Below are 24,488 nucleotides of genomic sequence, written 5' to 3'. Positions count from 1 at the left end.
TTTAAATACAGTAATGTTTCATTCAGGAGAGATGATGTAGAGTGGTCAGCTGCCTGAAGTGGCCATAGGACTGTTAGGGCCAAGGCTGCAGAGACTGCTCTTGCAGCAGCAGCATTGCTTTGGGCAGGTAAATGACTGCTCACATCTCTCTATGATGGCATGAAATGAGCAGTGCAGTTGCTCACACATTGCATTTGATCCTGTGGTTAGACTGAACAGGCATCTTCCAAAGGATTTTATCTGTAGATTTTCCATCAGAGGATCTGTGAAAGAAATGACTTTTCCTTGACAGATGCATAGTTGCTGACGTAACTGAAACATAACTGCACACAAAGCATGCAGCAGCTATTGTATTCACCTGACTGGTTTTCTTTTTTTCATAACATGACTACAAAAATTTTAATTGCCCATTCAAGAAAACTTTCCGTGATGATGTCGCAGAGGTCCTCACTGGGCACATTTTGGTGCTGAGTAACTGAGTCAAAGCCAACCTCACCGAATTCAGTCCAACTTCTGCTTGGACTGCATGTGTCCATGCAGAGCTGGGACAATGAGACAGTGCTCTCAGTCGCTTATATAATTGCATTGGCTCTCTGGTTTTGATGTAGTGAGTATTTCTTCAAAAGGCACGAAGATGAAGCTGAGCCCCAGTTCTGGGATCCTGTGAGACTCAAAGTTACAGCTAGTGAAAGGTACAGAAAAGTGCCTCTGCAGCATCCACTAGTCTCAGGACAAATGAATTAAGTTGTACTAAAGCTAATTTTACATGATGTGCTTATAGTTACTCATGTTGGTACAGGCCTCTTTAAATCTAGTCTTATGGAAAATGATTTTATATTATAGGCTAAATCTACTTACAGCTGGGAGGTTAATGACCTGCTGCTTCAGCATCATGAATGTCAGTCACGTTTATAAAAAATGCTATCTCCAATGTGTATTTCCAAGTTAGTGATGACAGAGTCTAAAAAGGGTTTCAGTGTGGAAGTACTGTTTTGTTCTTCATTTCTCATCTGTGGATATGTCCTACCTTTTGTCCCAAACAATAGGAAGCTATTCCATACCTATCAACATCACAGCTACCACAAAGGAGATGTTTACAACTAAAAGAAAGCACTAATAGAGATATCTAGTTTTCCTTTTGAACTGGAATGTCTTGTATGTGTTTGATAGAATGGCTACATTGAAAAACTGTTTTGGACTTGGACCTCATCCTTTACTGAGAACACTGCAGAAGTGGATTCCTAGTTTTGTGGAATTTTTCATATGTTCACATTGTCAGATGAAGGCATGATTATTTATGTGACTGTCTTGGCCTTTAAGTTAGGCAATACATAGGTAAATATAGGTCAAGGAAAGAAACCTGGGAAAACATTCCACTTCATAACACAAAAGCTATATAAAAGGATATTAAGGCAATAAATTTCAGCAAAGAGGATAAAAACAAAGAAAAACAGTTTTCTGCTTTTAGACTTCCACCTGTTTCATTCTGTGCTTTTTTCACTGCCTAATCCTGGCTTGTGTCCCACCTGCCAGTTTGCTTTCCTTGCCATATTGTATGCATGATAGGAACAGAAGCACTGAAACCCAGTAGCCAGAGCGGGTTTCTGCTTGCAGAACTGTGCCCACTGCCTCAGCTGCCTAGGATGGAACTGCCCAGGGCCAGTGCGTGGTCATTAACTGCTGCTAAGAGTGAAAAATAAGTTACTGATGACAAAGAACACCTATACAAAGCAAACTACTGAATACTTGCATAGTGATTTTTGTTAAAGGGGCAAAAAAGTAGATTTATTATTAATTAATAGAAATTAATTAATTTTAATCTTTGCAAATGACTTAAATACCTCTGATTTAGCATTTGTTTTATTGTTGTAATCTGTTTGTTTTCATTGCCAGTGTGGGATGCATCACTGAAGGGCTGAGTTTGAAAGACAATGTGGGAAATCTTCAGCTCAGTTTTCTGAAATATAACACAGTTATAGAATTGTCTGATTCTTCCATTATAACAGTTGTATATTACAATGTTAGATACTTCAGAGATATTGCAGTGTTACCTGTAGGCTGCATGAATACTCCTGGTTTCACATAGTCTGAGGTTGTGAAATTTCCTGGTGAAACTGCCTTATTGATGAGAATCTCTATGACTTTGCAGTTTGCTGGATAATATATTCTTATTATTCTTATATATTTGAATATATTCTTACTAGAAGCTGCTTACTGCTACTTACTGATTTACTTACAATCAAGAATTTTGGCATTAGAAAGTGATTAGAGTCGTATTCCATCTTTTTGGGGGGCTTAAGGACAGAGATTTCTCTGTAAATACAACTGTGTATCAAACTATTCACTGAAGGAAAGCAAGGTTTGTTTGCCAACATTCTCATGACCAGAAAGATAAAAATAACCAATATGTGACTGCATGTAGAGCCTTGTTTTGTTTGCTTTATAGTGGCAAGCTGTTGTTTTTGGCGAGTTAAACAACGCTATGAACCTTCCTTTGGGTAACTGTTGGAGTCTGCTGTGTTTGCAATATGAAAAGCAGTGCAAAATAATAAAACTCTTGAAGAGATCTCTAACTTTTGAGATACAGTTATCCACACTAGGAAATGAATTGAATTTATTCATACCAGTTCTGCTGGAAACAATGCAATAAAATGCCAAGCATAAATTTCAATATTAGTTACTCCAAGGATTTAGAAAAACAAGCAAAAAAAATCACCAAATCCACCAGGCTGTTTCAGAAACCAGAAGTTTGGAAGGTCGGCTGGGAGGAGATGAATGCGGGATAGGGACTGTATTTTTCTTCCTATTTTCAGCTGAGTTTTTTAGTCTATGAAATTTACTTTGTCATGAAAATCATTGTGTTCTTTGCTTCTGATGAAAGCTAGGATTCTCAATTAATGCCTTTTGTCAGAAACTGAGCCTTTCGTAAACAAACCAAATAGCACAAAACTTGAAGCAGAATAGAGAACAAGCAACACTGTCTTGATATTGCACAGGAGTGTTTATTAAACAACTCCATCAATATCATGCTCCAGCCTAGCTCCACTCTCCTGAATTTTAATGTTTAAGATCTTGATTTCTTAGCAGTTCAGCTGTACATGTTGTTTACTTTTCATTGAAATAAAACCATCTTGCTTGTATTAAATCACTAAATTATGAATTCATGATTACAAGATGTGAAGGAAACAACTCTTCAGCAAATAAAAGTCTCTTTTTTGTGTGTGTTCTCTCCAAAGCTCGCTTGTATAAGCACAGAATGCAAAGCTTTACCTTTAAAGAATTCCTCAGATGACCCTCAGAGTCCATGTTCATTTTGCTATTTAGGTTGATTTTACAGAGATCCAAATCATGTCAGGCAGACCTCCAATCTCCTCCAGCTTTATGGAACGTTTCCAAAGGAAATTTTGAAACAGATTTCATCTCAGTTACTTGAACCCCAATAACCATTGTCTGGTCTCAGTGCCTGGTCAGAAATTAATATTTTTTCTGTGGCCTTGTTCTGAATTCTTGCTTTTGGGTGAGTGAACTTTATGAATTAGAATGAAATGTGCTGGAGCCAAGATAAGCTGCATATCACTTCAAAACAGATAGTATAGTGTGTATAAGACTGCTTTAGCTAAGGTAGTGAAAGCCTGAGAGCATGTTGGCTGTAGCAAGCTGGACTATCCAATCTGGGAGGCAACTAAGGAAGTAGGATGCAAGTTGCAGATAGGTTTGCTGAGAACATTTGAAGCTGCTTGTTTCTGGCAGTGCTAGCACGTACAAATGTGCTGTATGGTTTTTGTGTGACCAAGGCACCTGAATTAACAAAAAATTTAAAATTAGTCCAGCAGTGCTCAGCCCTTAACTGTAGTCTGGTCTTTTTCAGAATGATGCAAGAGCATGTGGACAACTGAGTCACCTGTGCAAAGCGCCGTGTGGGGGGAATGTCACCTATTGAGCCAAAATCTCTAGAACTGTTAACCCAGTGCTAAACTCCCCCTATTATTTCTCAATCTGTGTTGGAATTGGGATGTGTAAAATGCTCAATGCTAATGTTATTGAAGGAATCAAGCCTTTTTTTTTTTTCAGCAAACCAAGATACTTTTCTCATTTTATTCTTTTCCTAGAATTAAGGTGTCTGAAACACGCTTTGTGTGTTCACCTTACTTGTATTACGTTGGCCACCCTACGGTGAAGTGTTGTGCTGGCATGGATGAATCACAAGGGGAGTTTTAGAAAGAGATTTAATTAAAATGATTTATTTCAGAGTCTCCTGCAGGCTGGAACTCGGTAGTGCTAAAGATGGACTAATTACTGAGAAAGTTCAGAACAAGTGTAAAAAACCCATGGCCCACAGTCAGTGTTAGGTCTAACCTGTGTGATGTTAAATATGTTGTGAAATAAAAGAGTGTAAAATATGATGTGCTATCTAACAGGAGAAATCTAAACTGTCCTGTTCAGCACTTTATGCGAACTACACATATCTCAGTTTCTAAGTATTTTCTGAACATATTTTAATTACTTATTTTCATGAAAGCAAGATTGTAAAACAGAGCTTGAAAATATCTGCATGCTTTCCCTCCATGCCCACAAACCTTCCTCCCAAAGGTCCTACTCTTATTAGTAAGGATGTAATAGTATGTGCTTGTGAGTATATATCCTTAGCAGGTGTCAGTTTACTAATTTACAAAGCCTTCAATCTCCTTGCCCATCATGGGGCTGTGACTTGCCTGTTCCCTGCTTTGTCCCATAGCTTTGATTCACGGATCTAAGATGGAGTCCCATATTCTCAAATTCTGAAATTCACACTTGCCCAATAAACAAAATGTGATGGGCAAAAATGTGTCTGCTACTTCCCATTCAGTGTCCTTGACCTGTCTCTTGGAGACTTTATTGGGCAAATAGCTGTGAAAGATGCAATAGCAGTGACCATTGTGGCCCAGGGGCTACACTGCACTGCTGGCCCCTGCCTGTCTTTGGCTTCCTCAGTGACTGCCCAGGTCCACTCCAGTCCCACCTCCCCTCAGCACTGACCCCTGCCCATCCTTGTCTGCTGAGTGGCTGTCTTGCTCCAGGCCAATGCTTCATGGTGCCAACAGCCTCCTCTGTGTTGATTTGAATGCTGCGGAGTTCAGGAGCCCATCAGCAGAGCATCTGATTTGCCTGGTTGTGCTGTCACCTTGAGATAGCAGCAATGTGGGAAATAATGCCATCTTGTGCTTCAGAGCTTTCTGGAAGGCAGGTGGAGCCATTTGTGCCTCATAAACTCCAATTAGAATTGTGAAATCTTAATGCAACTTATTATTTAAAAGAACTTAGCTAAACATAATGACAGAAGGAGCTTTAAAATGCCTTACATTTTTTTTTGTTTAGGCCCCTCGCTACAAGAAAGACACTGAGGCCTTGGAATGTGCCCAAAGAAGGGCAATGGAGGTGTGAAGGATCTGAAGCACAAGTCTTGTGGAGAACAGCTGAAGGTACTGGGATTGTTCAGTCTGTAGAAGAGGAGGCTCAGGGGTGAGCTTATTGCTCCCTACAGTCACCTAAGGAAATCATGGCTAGGTGGGGGTCAGCCTCTGCTCTCAAGTAACAGTGATAGGAATAGAGGAAATGGCCTTAAGTTGTTCCTGGAGAGGTTCAGAATGGATATTAAGGAAAGTTTTGTCTCAGGAGGAGTGGTGAGGCACTGGCACAGGCTGCCAGGGGAGGTGGTGGAGTCACCGTCCCTGGAGGTGTTGAAGAAATGTGGGTATGCAGCACTGAGGGATGTATGTGGTTTAGTGTGCGTGGTGGGGATGGGTTCACATTTGGACTGGATTATTTTAGGTGTCTTTTTCCAACCTAAATGATTCTGTGATTCTATGATTCTATCATGACGTGTGACTAAATTACTTCTAGCCATAAACTATGGGCCCAGAATAAAGAACAGCCACCAAAGACTTGTGCAAAAATTCTCATAGAAAATTTCTAAGGCATGGAAGGCAGATTTCTAGTTTTCCTATGAGCTACAAATTCTTCCTTTCTACTGCAGAAGATCCAAGAGATCCAGAAATACCTCCTGGCAGGTGGCAATATGGGGCTTGTGACTTAATAGTATCTCTGAGAAGTGAGCATGAGCCAAAAAAAACATGGTGCACTCCTCTCCCTTGTGTAAAGTGTAAAGGAGATTTTATGCTTATGTGACTTTTATATTTCTTATAAGCTTCCTCCTCAGTGAATATGTTTGCTGGAAATTTTACATGTAGAGGCAGAAATTATCAGGTGTGTGTCATACTCTAAAATGTCCCCAGGCCCATCAGCCACTGGCCTCAGTGCTCACATCAGTGCTGCTCTGGAGTGGTGATCTTTTACCTATAAAATACTGCCCTCTTTTAGGATTCCACTTAAATGGAATCCTAAATGCTTTGGAAACTTATCACAGGAGATAGTCTTAAAGACAAAGTTATTCTTTTCTTTCTTTTTTTTTTTTTAATGGGAGATATTGGCACAGAATTGCATGATTTTACAGCTTTGGAACAGCTAAATAGGTAGCCTTTAAATTTTTAATTAAATTGTGTTGCTGTTGCTGTGGTAGTTGCAACCGTTGTGCATAGACTGTGCCATAGTGCACATTTAAAGCATGGTCTCAAGCTGGCATCTGGACCAATGTTCTCATATTAATGAAGGGGAAAAAAGGAAGGGGAAAAAAAAAAAAAACAAAACAACAACACAACAGGGCTTATTCTGAAGTAACAGTGAAGAATTAATTTGCCATTTTTTTTTCTTAGGTACTGTATTATTCCACTGAGATCCTTTCACTAGTGATTGGGGAGGGATAGGAAGCATGAACAATGGTGATGGATTTAGATCTGACATCTTACTCAATTTGGTCTGGAGTTATTTTATGAAAAAAACAGCTTATTACTTTTGCATTCATCTATGAAACCTCTCTGTAGCCTATTCCTCTTTATGCAGGAGATAACTCTTAATAAAGACATTTATGACTTTTCATTACTGTAAATGATAGACCTGTCCCTGTGTTCATGCATCCCAGCTGAAAAGTTCCCAGTCAGCTACTCTAAGAATATCTGCCCTTTAAACACTGTCTGGATAAAAACATTGCTTCTTTAATTTGATGCAGCCCACGCTTTTATGAAGCAAGCTAATTATATTCCACAATTAACCTAAAAATATTTTTTTCCAGATTTGGTGCTTAATTTGGGAAAGTGTATGACAATGTTTTTATCACACTTGTATATTCAGTTCTGATCACAGTTCTGCTACGTGTGTAGGATGATCTTCAATAAAGAAGTGGAGGATGGATAGACTGAAGTTTACTTGTGTTCTTTAGCAAGGCAGTGCTTTGTCAGAGCCCATAGCAATGCATCAAAATATGCCAATATTTCACTAATACTAGGTTTTAGCAGAAACAAACCCAACATTTTTTATCAAAGTTTGGACAGCTATTGATTGGGGAGCTAAGGACAGTGATGAGGATGAGTGATTTGTAACATAATGGAAGGAATAAACTCAATACAATGCTTGCTCGGTATGTGGAATGCACGATATGATTAATACAGATCTTGTTGCTTTGTCATATGGGAGTCAGACTGCAGAATGCAGTGGGGAAATGGGATTAGCTACACCAAGAAGAAATTTAGGTAAAAAAAAAAATAGCCCAACTTTCATGATCAGCGATCTGAAAAGGTTTTCATATATTCACAGTGAAATACTAAGAAAAGAAGGACTGGGGAACGATCTCTTTCCAGAAGGCTGAAGTCATGATCATGGGCCATCCTGGCAGGATAGGAAGGGATCTGAGTGGAGAACTCTTCATGGCAGTAAGGCATTCTGTATTTTTCCTTCTTTGATCAGATGTTATCAATTTGGTCTTGTGTCTGAAAAGCTGCTAAGAGCAGAAAGATCTCTAACATCTAACAAAGACAGTGGTTTAAAGAATCTGTCAAGCAGGCTTAGAGAGAATTAGTTCAAAATGCAGCTCTTCTTCAGAGTGAGTGTGGTGAGAAGTGGCCAAGAGCAAATGCTTAGCGCTTCTTCTCTTGCAGCAGATACAGGTCCTGATATGGAAGCTGGCTTTGTGACTCAGGGAGGCAGATGGCCTATGTTTTTTGCTGCTTCTCTCAATCTTTCTATTTCTATTCCAATTTGTGACTGTCAGTATGCAGTGCAGGGGCATGTGACCTGCTAACTGCTCCCAGCTTGCTATACTATCCCAGTTTTTTTAAGAAATGCATCAGAAAGTAAATGATATATTTAGTCCATAGCTGCTGTTGAGTCATCTTGAAGAATCACTTGCTTTTTCACGTTAAAAAGTTGTTTTTTTTTTTTCCCCTAACTTGGTTGATTTAATTTACATGTTGGCTTATGGTTCAACTGCTCATACAGGTGCATCTTAGTATCTCTCTGTGCCTAGAGGCTTCATGAGAATTTATACTGTTCTAGTTACAGCTTCAAAGAAACAAGATGCTACCAGCTCAGTTAAATGACAATATAATGCACCAGCGAGTTTCTTGGACAGAATTTACTATGACTTCTGTAACCCCTATATTTATTTTTTCATCTATTCACACTTCATTTATCAGCATGTTCAATATAATCCTCACAATTGTACTTGTGTGGTTTTTTTGTTTTTGAGCATGATTTCTGTTTCTGCTATTAGCTGAAAATTAGTCTGCACGTAATTTCTTTAAATTTCTTTGTGTCAGAACTGTATGTATCATTTTAAAGGAATAAGCCCACAAGACATCTGGATTTTGTCAATGTGCAGCAAGTAATTTCATGAAGAATGAATTTAATATCAAATTGCTGCTCTGGCATTTTAATATTATTAAATTTTGTTGTATTAACTCAATTACATTTCCTGAAAAGAGTGATTACATGTTTGGCGTTAGGATAGAAAGCAACAGGTTAGATTTCTGCAGTATTTTATCTGTTATTTTCAGTGCAAGGAAGGCTTTGAGATGCTCTGTAGGATTATTTAGAAACATATTTAGGTCTTTTGAGTGAAATTTTAAAAAATCTCTCTTCCTTTGAATGCAATTTTTAATACGTGAGAATCTTAATAAACTCCAAATCTCCTGTGTATATTCCACAGAGTATCCCACTTTCTGTGATGAATTTATGCAACAGAGTGATACCCATGCAGCTTCTCCCCCCTACCAAAACCTTGCCATGTAAATCTAAGTTCTGAGTCTTTCTGCAGTGGAGGAAGAGATGATCCAAACTGATACCTTCTACCACCTTCTACCAAACCTTACATGACAAAGATTTATGCTTTTTTTTTTTTTTTTTTTCTTGGATTGGATTAGGAAAAGAAAGGAAGAGGGGAAAAAAAAAAAAAACACAAGCTCTCATATAAAGAAAGAATTAAGGCTTAGTGGTTCCGGTGTGCTTGCTTAAACCTGATCACAACCTGAAATTTAGCCTCTGGTTCCTAATTTTATGTTTAGAAAATATACTGTCTCCTGTGGATGTTCTTGGAATTTGGTACTGAACAGTTTTTAGGTACAGAATTCCTTTGTTTCTCTTAGCATTATTAAGCATTTGTAACTAATACTAACTCTGGATAAGTACTTAAGTGATTTTAAGCATCCAGTTTGAAAAAAAATGTGATGCCAGAAGGTTGTTATAGGGCCGGTCTTAGGGAGAAACTTCAGGATTCTGCAGGCTGTGTCCTGTCACCATTGAGACGATCAAAGAGTACTTGTGTTCTGATCTATTCTGCAAACTTATATCGATGTCAGATACCCTTTTCAAGTGGTGCCCAGGGTGGAAGGAGGAACGCTGGGGGAGAAAAGTTGGCATGCAGGCATCTAAGCCATACTTAGTGGGAGAGGCCTGCTAACAAAGACTGCTCTGATTTAATTGGGAGGAAAAGTCAGGTAGAAATTTGCATGTAACTACGTTCGTCTGAAACATTTTGGTGCTTCAAAACCTCTACAACGATCTTGAATGTACAGCATAAACCTTGTTAACCTGTTAAGCAATTCAGAGAGCAAGACCACTTTTTTTCTGCTTGTAAGATTACCAGAAAAGACTGTCTTCTATATACAGTAACACTGTTGTTGTAGAAGATTGTCTCTCTTCTCTCTCCCCTTTTCATGAAAAATCTGAGGACCCTGACTCCTCAAGTAGTCTCTAACCATTGCAGTGATCCATATGAAGGCGCACACATGTATTTGTTATGTATTAAAAATTTCTCCACTTTACTGGACTGCAGTAGTCTTAGTGTCTCAACATGGAGCAGGTAACATGGAGGAACTTGCTGTTATTTTTCTGAAAAGAATTGGCTTCAATCATAGGTAACAACAAAAGCTGTTTCTTTTCTAGTTCATACTGTGCCTCCAGCCACATGAACCTGTGTTTTCCTGAACTGATGTTCCAGCAGGTACCCATTCTAGTCCTTAAGAACAAAGTAGGTCATGTGGAATGTTAAAAAAAAAAAAGTATAAATTGAGAACAAATCTTTTTCTGAATTTGCATTTGTTTCTCAGTCTGTTGACTCCCTCACATATATTATATTTGGCATTTTTTTCTGCTCCCTGTTGCAGGTAGGAGTGTTCTAAGAGTTGCATAAAAATGGGTGCCCCTTAACTGTTAACTTCCTGATGGTTTGCTCTTTCACACCCTTGTTTTCTTTTCAACAAACGGAAAGCAGTTGCCCTTAGAAACACATGGAAATTGGCAGGAGTTACAGATGGCACTATCAAATAACGAAAAGAAAAAATAATGTCCTACCTACTGAGATTTGTCTGGCAGAACACAGAATGCTTCTGTCATTTCCTTGACTCTATGCTGTACTTAACTGTGGCAGGCAGACAAGACATGTCATTTAGATAAGAGCCAAAGTGCATGGAAAAAGCAGAGCCACAATGAAATTATTAGTTTGGATGAAATCCAGAAAGAAAACTGCTGTTAAGACTTCTGCTATTCACTTCATGCAGTTCTGCACTTTCTGTAAACTGTAGTGGCTTGACCCAACGGAGATGTTTCTGGATTTATAAACACGTCTTTTTCTGTGGTTAAAATGCAGTATGTGTCTGCACTCCTTGTAAATGGCTCACCAACGTTAGTTATAAAACTGTATAACTGTGGTATCAATCTTGGTTCATTCCTCTTTTTAAAAGGCGCTCAAATGGAGCAGCCACTGCAATCTGTGTGTCAGATACACAGTGTCAATTCCCCAGATTCTGGTCTTTTAAAGCTCTATTTTATGTTCTGTACAGCAGCCACATGACATTTAAAACAGTGTGTTGCTGTTTCAGGTGTAATAGGTTTTATATCATGTTTATTCTCTCTATGTGTTTTTGCAATTGCTATAAGGTGACTTGCACAGTGCCCTACATTTTCAGTATATATATTAAATACAGGAGTAATGTGAAAATTTGCTTCTCATTTACATTGGAATACATCCACAATATGTCAATGGAGACAACTGTTGAAAGAATTCGTGAAGAATCTGACTAACAGTTGTGGGCAAGGAAATAGAAATAGGATAGTGCAGGAGGTAGGCTGATAACACAGAGCTGAGGATTCACCCCTTGGTACTTGGATCATGAGCAATCCAAGCCACTTGAAGAGAACTCATTTGATCTCTGCCTTGTTTTACTTCCCCTCTGAGCTCTCTGATTCACTGGGGTACCTATGGCATTGCTGCTGCTCAGCTGGGTGTGGGGCAGAAGGAGCCACGTGTCCTGCACAGCTCTGCCACCAGGAAGCTTTCTTCATAGCAGGGCAGAGCCTTTCTGCCTGACGTGGTGGGAATGGTTATGGTTGTGCCTCTGAAAACTGGTTTGTTCAGTACGATTCCTAGGAAAAGACGTGCCATTTTAATCATGTGTTTGTGACCCTGGCAATATCTGTTACAAAGCGCCTTCATGATTCAGACCCAGGACTTTGCCAGATGTTAGAGATGTTTCGATTCGAAAGGCAAGTGTCCAAGAACTCTGCATCTTCAGAGATATACCTCAGAATATTAAGTGGGTTGCAAATCCTTCTGAGTAACTGGAAGATATGGTTGGGAAAAGGAAAGGTTTGGCCAGTATTGGAATAGACTGAATTACCTGGCTGCATGCAGTTTCTTCTTTGCCTGTTTGGATTGTTTTCTTGAAGTTGAGTGAGAAAGTTAGCAGAGGCCCTTCTGGGTGCTGATGTTTTGTGCTGTACTGGCATGCTGGTGGTGAAACCCATGGGAGACTGGGGTGGGGCAGAGCCGGTGTGTTCTACACGTCTCTACCCCATCATACTGAGGACAGTCATCACTGGCTGGCAGCAACTTTTTAAGATGTTTACAAACAAGAGAGTCTCTGGTGTAGGGTGAGAAGCACACTGGTGGTGAGTGCACTGCTGCTCATTTCCTGTATAAGGAAGCAACTCAAAACTTCTGCTTCTTTCCTTTCAAGGGTATAAACCACAGTGGTAATTGGTATACTTAAGGCATTTTTATTTTCTCCAAAGAACTCTTACAATGTTCTAAAATCTTCTTTACTCTTTAATTTGTTCTTAAGTTTACAAAATAGTAACTTTCTAGAGCTAAGAATGAGTGTATGCCAGTAGGTTTTGTCATAACAAAGATGAAACCTTGGGGGTATTGTGTAGTGTAGGTGGAATTAAGTCACTACAGTTCAATATTGAAAGCAATAAGGGGAATAAGTATGTATTGGGAAATAGCTTGAGAGCACATCATTAGTAGGAAGAAATGTAAGATGATGATGACATAAATCCCCAAATTCTGAGAAAACAGAACTATGAATAAATCAAGCTACTCATTTTCTAGGTATGACTTTTTTTTTAAATCATTTTTTTTCTACTGCACTCTGAAGGGCTATGAATGTAGTAAGATGATGATGTGGGACCATATCCTTCCTTAGAGCTCTCCCACTAGAGCAGAAGTTGGAAGCAGTATGTATATCGAAAGGAAGGATTTGAGCCAGAATCTTAAGAGCTGTCCTTAGATTCAGTAAAATGTATCAGTGCAATTGAAGCAAGTGATTGGATTTCTGAAAACTGTGCACTTGCATTTCTCCCATACAAAGTCCAAAATACCCATAAAAAAGTTAGGAAGGAAAACAGAAACTTGCTATTACATTTCAGGAAAACTGCTACTGTGTATCTCAGGAAAGGGAGACCAGGGAAAAAAATGTCCTGAGACACAAAGATGTTACGTGAAGGAGAACTAAATGCACATTGTTCAGTGTGTTTCCAGTTCCCTATTCACATAGGGTGAGCCCATCTGTAGGGTGAGCCAGTGGAGGCCTGAGAGAGGGGAGGCTGTGGGGCTGCCTGTCCTGCCTGCCTCTGCCCTGGTGCACGTCCGGGCAACATGAATGAGTCCTTTGGACTGTAGAGAGTTTTGAGAGTGTTCTGCTAGAAAGATTTTGCACTGGCTTTTGTGAAAGAGAAATTAGTTGAAAATTGGTGTGCATTCAGGTAGTGAGGAAATGCCAATTAGGAATCAGCATTTATTTTCTATTTGATAAGTAGCAGTCGGTAGAAAAGAGCTCTGGTAAGGGCTCGGCAGGGCAAACATTTGGCTGGAAAGGCTGCCTAGCATGTGAATGTTCTGTCCCAGCCGTATGCCTGGAAGCAATAGTGATATCACTGCAGGTCTCAGCTGTTCTCCAGAGTAGTGGGTTACTGTACTAAAGGGTAGCATCAGCTTAGTCTTTCTATAATCCAAATTGTGAGTCCCACCTCATTACAACTTTGCCAATTATCCTCAGTGTGTTGGGGTATGCAGCAGGCTAATTTTATTGTAAAAATGAACCACGTGATCTAAAACATTGTAGTGTTGCCTATTTATAAGCTGCTGCTTGTGAGACTCCAACAAGCAAAAAGCTTCCCCCCCCAAAAAGGAAAACATCAATACCATTATCCTCCTATCTGCCCCCAGGAAAAGCTTGCTTTCTTTCCCCTTCCTTTCTCAAAGATGTAATAGTACTTCAAGGAAATAAAATAAAATTTCAGGAGCAATTTTACAGTGTTGGGACAAAACTCTGTGTAGTCACTTTTTGTCTTATACTATGGTGTTATGGTTAACGTGGTTAACATGGTTAACTATGGTTACAGACGTAAAAGCAGGACGTGTATAGAGTGAGCAATTCCCTTAGCATTTGGAAACTCTACTCTTTGTTTTATCCAAAGAATCATTTTGTCATTCTAATAGCCTTTGTTCTCTTTTGCTGTGCATGTCAGGAGGTGAGGTTAAAAAAATTACATGCATTATTCAAAGTATGGGCACTCAAAGGATTTATATAAAAGCATAATGATGTTTTGTGTTTTATTCTCTATTCTTTTCCTAAACATTTCCGGCGTCTTATTTACATTTTGATCTTTGAGCATTGAAACAATATTTTTATCAAAATAACCATTATTTTGAGCAATATCAGAGATACTAGGTTACTTTTTGAGGGGAACAGATAAGTTAGAGCATATCATTTTGTTCTTATATTTCCCCTGCAAGCATTTATCTTCATTTATTGATGATAAATTTGATCTTCCCTTTAATTACTCACTCATTCAGCACTGTCAGATCTTTCTGGGGTACTTCTGAGGTTGTCTTCTGTTTTTACTACCTCAAATAATTTAGCATTAACAAGAGAATTGTTTGCTCTTCTCATTTGCCTTTTATCCTTTAACAAATTATTAATCTGCTAGAGGATATTCTTTCTTATCCAATGATATCTTGTTTTCCTTAAATGACATTGAGGGACCTTTCTAAATGACTATTTTATCATGCATCACTTCCATAAAGTGTTCCTTCAAATACGTTCAGTGCAGTTGGACTGCTCATAACAGCATCCTGTGGAAGGCAAAAATGGGGTAATCTACCTAGGCCAGTAGTAAGTGACTGGGAACTGGGAACTTCTCATTAAGTTGATATGAAATATTTATAAGTAAGGCATATTTGACTTAATATTGGCTGCATAAATAATTCAGCAGAAAAAGAAGAGAGGGATGCTTAGAATTGTATATACGAGGAGCCTGATTGTTCTCATGAAAGAATATGTACATATAGCTTCAGAAATAACATGAACAGGGATCCTAATGCCATCATTACCACAAGTTACCAAAATGGAAGGCAAGCAGTGTTTAGATTCCCTTTGCTGATAAGATTTGGCTAGCAGAAGCAGCAAAACCAAATCCCCCCACTCCTATTAGTCAAACTTATTGTGTAACAACAGCATGTGATTATCAGCGTGAGCACTTCTGATGTGCTTCTGTGTGTGTGTGCGCGCACATCTGTGCTACCTAGAGACTGCCTGCAAATACCTGATCACTAGTGAAATCATGTCTGATTGTTTGGGTTTGGCTACAAAGTGGATAAAGAGCTTGTGGGCCCTTGAAGCGTTCAGAATGTAAGTCCATTTCAGGCTGTCTGGTGGAACCAGAAAAATGCACTGTTACATTTTCTTTTTTTGTCACAGTGGCTAGATATAAAATGCCTGAAATCACAGCAGACTGATGTGTATGTTCATCAACACTAAAAATGTCTTCACTTTTTCTCTCTCTCTCACATTTTCTTAATATTTTCTGTTGTTAATTAACTGTGCTAATGAAGAGGAGTTCATGAAACAGGTTAATTCACATCAGAAGTCTGAAAGAAATAAAAGATAACATCTGCAAGGTAGTTCTAAACATGGTGTCAAAAATGTACCTGTTTAATTTATGCCCCAGAAAATTTGTTATGGGAAATTTTATCTTTTTTTGTCTGGCATGCGCAGGTTTGATTTTACTTTGCAGCCTGTAGATGGGCTAAGGCTGGTGCAGCCTCACCTTGAATGTCTCCAGGAACGGGGCTTCCACTCCGTGAGCAACCTGTGCCAGTGCCTAACCCTTATTGTCAAAAACTTTCTCCTTATATCCAGTCTAAATCTTCCCTCGTTTAGTATCCTATCCTATCACCACAGACCCTGCTAAAGAGTCTGTCTCCTTCCTTCTTACGGCTCCCCTTCAGGTACCAAAAGGCCGCTTCCCTGGACATGCTCTAAGAGGTCAGTGTTTGTCCTGTGACTCCACATCTGAGCACAGTGCTCCAGGTTCAGTGGTTTGTGTTCAGTAAGGACTTAACAGGGACAGAACAGATTGAATGTGGGGTGAAGAAAACAAAGCTTTTGTTATTCTCCTGTTGAAGTTTGGCCCCCTGCATTGTACCAGAATAGCTGTGACGAAAAGGATCTTATTCCTTCCATCTCCCTCTCAGAACTCCGCAGTCCGTGTGGAACAGACAGGAGCACAGTGCAAGCAGACCATTTTTACCCCACGCTTGTGCCTGCATCCTTCTGTAGATTACTTTCATATGTTAAAGACAAGTTTACTGCTCGGCTTTCCAGAGCACCTGCAGCAAGAGGAAGGCCTACACAGAAATGTAAGCTGTCTTTATGAGCATAATAGGATTCTTTGCTTATTACTTTGAGTGAATTCTAATTTACTGTGCTTGCTGCTATCACACACGAACATTAGACGGGGAGCTGTTTCACTGCAAAATGAGGAAAGAGATGAAATATTAGGAATGCTCCTTTCTACAGACTGCAGTGCTGTGAAATGAAATGCTGAAGAACTTGATGCAAAAGGTGTTTATATTTAAGCTCCTATGGTACCTTTTTGAAGTTTGCATTTTTCTTTTCTTTTTGTTAATAACAGCGATATTTTATGTAGGGTTTATGGGTTGGCAATACCAAGAACTAACATATTTTTCTGATAACCTTGCGTATCTTAAAAATGGGAAATACCATGCATTTGTACATTAAACAAAGTTGATTTTCTTTTTTCCTGATAATAGAATTAAAAGTCATGATTTCTGTTGTCTTAGTCTATCACTTGGACACAGTACACTAGTAGCTGATCAAGAATTATACTTCTGAGCATCATTTGTGTGTACCTAGTAAATTAAGGCTGAAAAGAAGAAAAAAGAATAGTATTTTATGTAAATCTGTACACTTTTATGTCATTCAGAGCTCTCAATTAAACAGATTTGAACATGGGACCATAGTCAATATTCTCCTGCTAACTGGATATCTCTCTCTGCATTTTGTGTTTCCTTTTATCTCTTAAATTTTGTTTAAAGCCAAAATTTGCTACAATGCCCATGAAAATGAAGGTGTGGCATACTTGATAAATATATATATATATATAATACTTCACAGAAATATATGTATTTTTTGGCAAGAGAGAAAAAAATCTTTCAAAGAAACAATCATATGAGGTGAATATTGAAGTAAAAATGAATGCTTCAAATACAAACTCAAGTAATCACTAAAACAGCTTATATACAAGATATAAGAACATTCTGGAGAATTTGGGCTCAGCACTAACGGCAAAGACTGAGAAAAGAGAGCATAGCAGCAATATAATACTGTTGTATTTTACTTTAATTTTACTTTTTAACCATAAGCCAGATGCAACATTTCTAAAACGATTGCTTTTACCTGAGAAATAAATGCTCAGGTGAGCTTTTTCTCACTGAAAATGTGAGGAAGTGTACTAATGTGGTGCTTTGACACCTGTGATCATCTGCAAGGGCTGATGGCAATCTCTTTTTAAAATATGGATGATTGTATTTTCAGAAGTGGCATTGTTCTTGAACTCTTGCCTGTTATTTTTCCTGCAGCTAGATGTGAGAATAATACTTGAATTGTAAACAGAACAAATGTGATATGAAATTCATCAAGAGGCAAAAGAGGCAATAAACATAAACTTGATAATGTCATTTAATATACTTCTGCATTAATCGCTATTTTGTGACTAACTGCAGTGTGTCTCTGAACCCGTACTCACTGAGGTCATTAGCAGCACTGTTACTAACTGCAGTAGGACCAGGAACATGTTCTTGAAGGGGGAAAATTAAAACAAATGTCACTGACTCAACAAGTAATTGAAGCTTTTGTAAGCTGTGAATTCTAGAAAATTGATTCTCTGCTGTATCCTTTTAGAAGCTTGAAATTATAACGTTCTGACCATCCAGTAATCTGGTGGTGTTCCATTTGGAACCACTCTTGAGTCTTTTCTTTTTCAGGCTTCCAATGGAAGCTGAAATTGCAAGATGTTTCTTACGTTGGTGAACAAGCTGTGAACAAGCTGGCCTTATGCTTTATCTGTGGCTGATTGCAATATATCAGGAAATAAAATACTGTAGGGCTTTTGTGTGCATAGAGTATTGCTTAATTGCTGCTTTCTTCACCCTGTTGGTAAGGCGGTAGATGTGAAAGCATTAGAGTGCAAATTACTGTGTTAAAAATGTTTGTTATAGAGAGTTAAGAGCATAAGAACTGGCTTATGAAAATAGCACTGGCAATTGACAGCTAACCTTACATAAAATAACTGTAGTAAAATAAAAAGCCTTCTAGACAAAACATTTCTTATAATAGTTTAAATGTAAAGGTCAAAACTTCATAAAGTTTTAACTTTACAAAGATACAAATTTGAACTGTTTCTAACATTTGAGGGCCATATAGTAATAACTGATTGAAACTTGGAAGTATTTATAAATGCATGTACTAAAAGAACTCTGTAAGTGCCTCTTACTTTTTTAAGCAGTAATTAATTCCACAGAGATCTCCATGAGGCACGATGCTGTATGACACCTACAGGAGTGAAGACTCTTGTACTGCTGAAACAGATTTGTTAGCAAGTGTATAAGGAATGGAAATGTATGAAGAAAAAATTGCAAAAATGGTTGGCAAAATATAAATGGTCTTTTCCATCATTTATCTTTTCGCCTTTGATTCTTCTACAGAGTCCTCCAGCATTAAAGACAAGTCTACAATGGCAGAAAGGAGGAGAAAGAAAGGAGCCTCTGCCAACTTGCAGTGCTCCTCTCCCCAGCATCTCCCACAGTTTGCTTAGCTGTCTTGTGGATGTAGTATCTAGTTGGCCGTTGACTAAAATGTGTATCAGTCTTGTCCAAAATGAGAGATGCAGCTAGGCTGGTGTTAATTTATAAGGATTTAATTTTGGTTTGTATCTCCAACAAGTTCTGAAATGAATATTGTTTGCATAAATCTCATGTAAACAATCTGTGTCGGGGGCCCTGCCCCACGAGTTACCCCAGCCTCTTCTGGGCTGAGTTCTGGCAAATTCAGGGAGGAATACTGTCTTGATCCTCATGTTGATATTGTTATAAATGCTCTGAAATATTTGAGTTCTGCTGATTAGCAGCGATACAGAGGCTCAGAGATGTGAGATTGCGTATCACTGTATCAATATCACAGGCTGATCCAAAATAATTCAGTAAAAGAGGAAAGAAAGCAATTCAAGCTCTGGGATGAGCACATTGGCACTTAAGAGCTTCTGTCCTTGCTTTTAGAATGATAAAGCAAAATGCTTTCAGCAGCTTGCACCTCTAGAGGATTTGGACTGTGCTAATCTGCCTGTTCCTTCGTGCTGTTTGTAAAGCACTGAGGCTACTGCTCCAGCTGAAGAAAGCATTTACATCTGTTCACTTCCACCACAGGAATAGTTTTGCTGAGGTCTGTAGCATGGCTTTAAAAACTGAGTGGAAGGACTGTGCTGCTCTTTACTCTTTGTGCATTTCCAAGCTCACTGGCTCCTAGGGCCAGGGGATGTGATTATTGAATTGCACAGACTTTGGTCAAGGCCTTTAGTCACAAGTCATGCTGGAGACCTATTTGAGTGCAATGCATGGCAAGTCACAACAGTGCTGCAAGCTGGCCCAGACACAAAACATGTTTTGGGGTAGAAGAGGGCGTGAGGGCTCCTGGCAGTGAGATTATGGCTGCTTCGTGTTACTGAATTTAGTCAGATTTGAGGGCACTTGGACACTTTTCCAGGGAATGATGGCTCATGCTTCCAGATGGGAGAAAAGCAAGCAAGGAGGTGGAGGGAAGAAAATGGGTTTGGGGTGACTGATCTGCTTTTTTGCCTGCAGCAAGGCTATGGGATGGCTTTCTCCTGCTGATCAGTTTTTCACTTTGTCTTGGGCAAGGCTGACATGCATCTCACAAAGTGTAAAGGGAAGTGAGTACAGCAAATGAACACAGGAAATGAGGATATAGTGCTAGCAAAATTAATTAGCTTGTCATATTGCATTGTAGTATGCAATATGCTTGAATTGTAAACAGCAGAACAACTGGCTGGTAAATTATTCAGGTGTTCTCTAGCATGTACAGAGAGTAGAGAGAGTCATTTTCCTTGGTTGATTTAGTCATTGCTGCTTCTTCACTGCTGTTACGTGTTTCTGCAGGTCAGAAATATTGAAGCATAATTATCCTAACACTGGATGGCATATTCCTAGCTATTTGTGAGTATTTAAGTTATGGAATACAGCAGCTTCTCCTTTCCACCTTCCTGAAATTTGTTTTTCTCATAATTTGCCTCCTGGAAACCCCAGACATAAGACAGCAAACTGAAATATTGTTGCTAATGAGGCTATACTAAATTTGCCTCTGAAATTAATGCAGGTGACAGCTATTTATGCTGAAAAAAATCCCGAGAGAAAAATGTTAGTTTTCTAATTTACTCACTTTTATCACTGTAACTTTCTCTTTCAAGTTATACTGATAATAACTCTGTCTGATTGTATCACTTCCTGATAATAACCTGCCTTGAAATCTCTGGTTTTAATACACAGGAATTATTAGCTTGCCAGTCGTTATTACTTCTGTTAAGCAAACAAAATAACAAAACTAAATCAAACCCCAGAGAGAGCATAAAATATGCATTTCTCTTTGAATTGGCCTGTCCCCAGAAAAGGAACTGTCCCTGTACAAAGAGCAGTAGGTTCTTGTCTTTGATAATGAAGCTGTAATAAGTACAAAAGTACTGGCGTCTGAGTTTGGGCTTTGACTTTTAAATCTTTTTCCTCTATTATGCAATGCCAGTAAGACCGAATCTGCAAGCCCTGGTCTTTCTGGATTTCTATTGTAATTACTGTAAGCTTTTCAGCACTATTTTCCCCAAGCAAACACAAAGTCATAGAAACAAATCTTTCTGTGACAACGGGTCTCTTTTTGCAAAACTTTAATCAAAAGTATCTCTTATATTCTACTGTGGAATTCCCGTCCATTCCTCCATCTTCCCTATTCCTGCATAGTCTTTATATTGCTGTAATATTTACAATTTTCTCCTGGTGTTTGGAATTCAAGAGTCTTTTCCATCTCCTTGAGTGCTGAAATCATTTGAGCAAGTTATTTTGCTGAGATATGTGTTTTGTTTTGGTGCAAACGGGAAACATACATCAAAACTTTACCATGTGGAGGTTTGGTTTTGCAGCAAATTTTAATGAGGACAGCTGCAGGAGCAACCTTCCTGCTAATATAAGACACTCACCAATCATTTCATATTCTTAAAATGTCAGAATGTGTAGGCGGAAGGGCTGATGTTCTGCAAGATGTGGTGAACCTGAACTGTCAGGAGAAATCTGCTCTGGATAGGTTTGTTAATGGCAAGGTCAATGATGGTAGCTAAGACATGTACATAGATATTTCTTTTGAATAGCAACGGGTAGGAGTGTATTCCTATAACTGCATGCTTTGTTCTGCTTCTCCCACCCTGAAATGAAGCCTGAGTATGTTTGACTACTTACCATACAGAGTTTATTTGTGGAAAAATGTGTCTACAGTTGTAAAGCCTCAGCATTACCCACTTTTCTTCCTTTAAAATGCTGTGAAGTAGAATTGCTCTTCTGCAGTGCTCTGTCACATTTGGTTTCCCTGATTCCCTACAGAACACAAACCAGAATGGCAAATTCGCATCTGCATTTGTAAAAGAGCATCCCACTGTCATTTCCAATTCCAGCACTGCCTCTTCCCATGATCTGGGTGCCCTGAAGTAGGAGGGATGTTTGGGGGCTCTATCCTATGCTTCTTGACAGAACAGCCTGTGCCAGCACACGTCCTAGGACACAGTGACAAGAGCTAGGGAACTGCAAGGTTTCATGGCCTAAATCCTAAATTCAGAGTTTCTTAATAGTTTATTAATCATTTGTTACAGACAAAAGTAATCCTAATCTTTTAGTTGTATTTATGTACTAACAAAAGTGCAAACCCTTAAAGAAACATTAGAATTTGGAAGCTTTTTTTTTTTTTTAAATTAAGATATTATATATATATAATATATATATATGAGTCGTATTTCTCATATTACTTGAGTTATGTGAAACTGAAAAATGTAACAGTGTTAATCTTCTAAGAGCATGGAGAATGGTAATGCTATGTACTGCTAAGAAAAACTGCAGGCACCAGTTAAGAGAGGAAGGGACATAAAGCCCCATTATGGATAGTATTGCAGTTTTACTAAGACATTAGATTATTTCTGAACATACACATGAGTCAATTATGCTCAAGGCTACATCCTTGTGCTCAAGGCTACAAAATCAGTCTGCTCATACTGAACTTTAGCATTATCTGAAGTCCACCTCAGTTAAACAACTACACTGCTATTCTATGATGTAACATAGAGCAGTGAAAGAAAAGTGGGCATCTGCTTTGCATTCCAGTATTCTCATTCTGATGTTAGCAGCTCAGTGTTAAATTCTTCCTTTTCACAGGTTCAATTTCACAGGTTTTTTTCTTTTGTTTTGGTTCCTTTCCTGATCCCTGTCACAGAATCTTTGCCAGTGAAAACCCATGAAGTACTGTGCCAGTTATGGTGCGAAGGAGAAAAAATGAATCAGAAAGTGTGCCTTAATGTGCTCATTCAAAAGATGTTAATTTATTGGCACGTTTGAATGCTCCACTGGGAAATATTTGAAGGAGTTAAATGTGCAGGTGTTGTTTATAAAGCTTTGAAGTTTGGTGACAAACTTAAAGTGGAGATGTCACAGCAGATGGAACCTTATAGAAGAAGCTACTGTATAAATACTTACATCAGTACCACCAACTGCCAATGTATTTATGGATTAATTTATAATTTATCTCCTCAGTTATGAACAAACAAATCATAAAGCAGATGAAGAATTCTGCTTTTCAGAGTAATTAAAACTGACATTACCTAACAATCTAACAGATTGAAACAACTCTATAACAAACTTAAATAGCTGCAGTGTTTCAGATTATTTCAATAATTTTATGCCAGTCTATCAGCCTGGGATTCACTGCAGTTGACCTTTCTGCATGAACTGCACAGACATCTGTAGAAACAAGCTGATTAATTTGGAAAATATATAAAGCACCACAAGCACATACATACAGAAATCCCATTAGTCTCCTGGCAACCTTGAGATAGTTTTTCTATGACTAAAATATTTCATTTTGAATTGTTACATCTGTTCACCAGTACAGATGTAACTGGTGACCCTTCGTTCAGTTTCTCTGACATAGTTTTTCCCCATGCTGTGCTTACTGTCAGCACACAGAATTCAAGCATTATTATATTTCAAGAATACTTTTGTGAGGATCAGGCCTTTGGATCAGTCGGGCCTTTCTTAGTGTAATGAATCATCAAATATTTACTGTTGGAAAAATACGAAGCATAGTTAATGTAATGTAGTGTAATGTAATGTAATGTCTTACAAAACTTCATTCCTTTTTATCTTTCAACATGAGCTTTTTGTTATAAAATAATCTTGTTTGCAAATGCACCCTGGAAGAGACATGTTCCGTGTATCATAGAAATGCGTTGTTGGGAGAAGACTTTAGTTGAGATGGAAGAGACAAGAACAGTGAAATGCAGTGGGATGACAGCAAAAAGATGATGTGCTTACCTCTATAGAGGGAGAATTTGTGAGCTGCATGAGAGAAAGATGGGAGTAGCATTTATGAATGTTGACATGCATGCGTGGACATGTATGCATATCCAAAATAACATAACTGACAACTTGTTAGTAACTCACTATCCAGAACAATTATTGCAATAACGTGTTCTATTCCTGAATATTTCTGTGCTGATTTCCACCCTCACTGTCCTCTGTAGTTACCTAGCATGTACTGGCTAACAGCTGCTTTTCTTCCATCCCTTTCTATGTATGAGAATTGAAAATCACTACAATTAAACTGGTGTAGAAAGTCTATTCCTGTCCTAATGTTGGCTCTCTTGCTCTGTTTTCATATGATCTTCAAAAATCATGATTCCTCTGCTTTGTAGTTCTTTCTATAAAATACATGAATAAAGGTGTTCTGTCAGGTAGGAATGCAGTGAAAATTAATACTGGTAAAGTTCAAAGATGTCAAGCTCAGTGTACTACTGATTGTTACAGCTCTATGGTATGTTACCCCTCTTTCTGCTTTTTTTTTTTTTTTTTTTTTAACCTAAACTCTTGTTCTTCATTAGTTGAGTGCTTTGTCATTGTAGAATTTTTTTAAAGCATGACAAACCATTATTCTTAAACAAATCGAGCTGAAGTACGTTTGAGATTCTATAGGAATTAACTTGATGCTGAAATTTCTGTACTTTTTCACCAGATATGCTCTTGTAATAAGCTAGACTTCTAAAACTAACAAAACTTTACTTCTAAGACCTGCATCTCATTTCTAAGAATACAAAGTGTTTTTTCCAAAATTAAATTTGAGAAACTTAAAAAGAGTTTTTTCCTATATCAATTCCAAGAACAA

General features: G+C 38.4%; 1 long non-coding RNA gene across 1 annotated transcript in view; it reads left to right on the top strand.

The window, feature by feature from the left end:
• The window catches only part of LOC125697346 (uncharacterized), a 66,146-nt gene that overhangs the window by 17,715 nt on the left and 23,943 nt on the right, over positions 1-24,488 (top strand). The window contains exons 2-3 of the long non-coding RNA XR_007378763.1: positions 5,356-5,459; positions 7,687-7,802. This is a non-coding gene — a long non-coding RNA (uncharacterized LOC125697346). The remainder of the gene's footprint in view (positions 1-5,355; positions 5,460-7,686; positions 7,803-24,488) is intronic.

The sequence above is a fragment of the Lagopus muta genome, chromosome 9 (assembly GCF_023343835.1).
Source record: "Lagopus muta isolate bLagMut1 chromosome 9, bLagMut1 primary, whole genome shotgun sequence".
Taxonomy (NCBI): domain Eukaryota; kingdom Metazoa; phylum Chordata; class Aves; order Galliformes; family Phasianidae; genus Lagopus; species Lagopus muta.
The sequence above is the reverse complement of the archived record's forward strand: the minus strand, read 5'-3'. Positions and strand labels throughout refer to the sequence as shown.